Source organism: Myotis daubentonii, chromosome X, assembly GCF_963259705.1.
Source record: "Myotis daubentonii chromosome X, mMyoDau2.1, whole genome shotgun sequence".
Lineage (NCBI taxonomy): Eukaryota > Metazoa > Chordata > Mammalia > Chiroptera > Vespertilionidae > Myotis > Myotis daubentonii.
The window spans coordinates 72,089,908-72,092,589 of record NC_081861.1 but is presented as its reverse complement, the minus strand read 5'-3'; positions in this window follow the sequence as shown (position 1 = coordinate 72,092,589).

The window sequence follows — 2,682 nt, the reverse complement described above, 5'->3', positions numbered from 1 at the left end:
CAGTATTTAAATTCTTCTTATAGTCAAATGACATTTTATTATATGAGTATACCACATTTTCTTATCCATAATTCCATGGACATTTAGGTTGTTTGGCTAATATGATATGAACATGTGTGTAGAAGTTTTTGTTTGAACACCTATTTTCAAATATATTTTACAGATACTTAAATGTCAATGAAATGGCGAGTCTCTGGAGGATTTGAGACTTTGCCTGATTCAATCTGGGGCCAGGGGCTAAGTAAAGCAGACCCTGGTGCACATCTTGGTCCTTTAAAAGGCAACCAGCCTAGCAGAGGGATCCACAAGCTGTGGATTGCTGATAGCTCCAAACAAGGTACTTAGGGCCAGTCACAAACAGCATCCTTCAGTAGAAATTGGGAATCAGAGCAGATCTATTTAATACACAGACACAAAACCAAATAGGCAGCCAGAATGTGGAGACAAAAAAGCAAGCCCCAAATGACAGAATAAGAGAATTCTCAAAAAAATAGCTAAATGAAATAGAGATAAATAATTTATCAGACTTAGAGATCAGAATAATTATGTCAAAGATTCTCAACAACATGAGAAAAGATACTGTAACAAAGAAGAATGACATAGCACTAATAAAGAACATGGTGAAAGGAATACACAGCACATTTGAGGAAGGCGAGGATCAGATCAGTGAATTAGAAGACAGGGGATAAAAAAATCATTCAATCAGAGAACCAAAGGAAAAAAATTACAAAACATGAGGACAGTGTAAGAGAGCTATGGGACAACATGGACCTTAACGATATTCACAAAATAGGTGTGCCAGAAGGGGAAGGAAGTGAGCTAAGGATACACAATGTGTTTGAAGAAATAATGGCAGAAAACTTCTCTAACCTGGTGAAGGAAAAAGTCACACAAGTTCTGGAGACACAGAGAGTCCTAAGCAAGAAGAATCCAAACAGGCCCACACCAGACACATCAAAATTAAAATGCCAAAAATTAAAGAAAAAGAGGGAATCTTAAAGGCAGCAAGAGAAAAGCAATTTGTTAACTACAAAGGAGCTCCCATAAGGCTGCCAGCTGATTTCTCATCAGAAACTCTACAGGCCAGAGGGAATAGCATTAAGTATTCAAGGTAATGAAAAGCAAGAATCTGAAACCAAGATTACCATATTCAGGAGGGTATTATTCATAATACCAGTAGATGGTAAAATAAAATAAAGAGCTTCAGAGACAAAAAACAAAAAAGGCTAAAGTAGTTTAGCACCACCAAGCCAGCACTGCAAGAAATGCAAAAGGGACTGCTGTAATGAGAAGAAGTAACAGGGAGAGAGAATCAAAGGCATAAAGAATTAAAATGACAATAAATAAGCACCTATCAATAACAACCTTAAATGTAAATGGATTAAATGCTCCAATCAAAAGACTTAGGATAGCTGAATGGATACACAAGCATGATCCAATTATATGCTGCCTATAGGAGATTCATCTCAAAACGAAAGACTCACACTGAATGAGGGTGAAGGGATAGAAAAAAAATCTGTGTGCAAATGGAAACGGAAAAAACGAAAAAAAACAACAAAAAACTGGGGTAGCAATACCTATAAATTACAAAATAGACTTCAAAATGAAGGCCATCACACGAGACAACAAAGGTCACTACATAATAACAAAGGGATCATTCCAACAAGAGGATATAATGCTTATAAACATATATCCATCCAAAATAGGATCACCTAAATATAAGCGTGCACACACACACACAATACTTCTGGAGGACTTTAAGGGAGAGATTGACAGTGATACAGTCATAGTAAGGGAGTTTAACACCCCACTGGCTTCACTGGATAGATCTTCCAGAAAAAAAAAAAACAAAACAACTAACAGAGGAACAGAGATTCTAAATGACACACTGCATCAGGTGAATTTAATTGACATGTATAGATAATTTTACCTCATAGCTGTAGAATATATATTCTTTTCAAGTGCACATGGGTCATTGTCATAGACCACATGTTAGGACACAAAACAAGTCTCTATAAGTTCAAAAAGATTGAAATCATATCAAGTATCTTCTCAGATCACAATGGAATGAAATTAGAAATCAACTGAAGTATAAGCACTGCTGAAGCCGGTTTGGCTCAGTGGATGGAGCGTCGGCCTGCGGACTGAAAGGTCCCAGGTTCGATTCCGGTCAAGGGCATGTACCTGGGTTGCGGGCACATCCCCAGTGGGAGATGTGCAGGAGGCAGCTGATCGATGTTTCTCTCTCATCAATGTTTCTAACTCTCTATCTCTCTCCCTCCCTCTCTGTAAAAACTCAATAAAATATATTTTAAAAAAAAATAAAGTATAAGCACTAAAAAACATTCAAACACATGGAGGCTAAATACCATGTTATTAAACAAAGAATGGGTTACCAATGAGATCCAGAAAGAAATAAAAAACTTTCTGGAAACAAATGAAAATGAACACAAAACAACCCAAAATCAATGGGACACAGCTAAAGCAGTTCTAAGAGGGAAGTTCTTGGCACTACAGGCCTACCTCAAAAAACAAGAAAAAAAATAATAAACTACCCCCTATAACGTAAATAATTAGAAAGAGAGCAACAAGAAAAGCCCAGAGTGAGTAGAAGGAAGGAAATAATAAAGATTATAGCATAATTAAATGACATAGATGCTAAAAACAAAACAAAACAAAAGA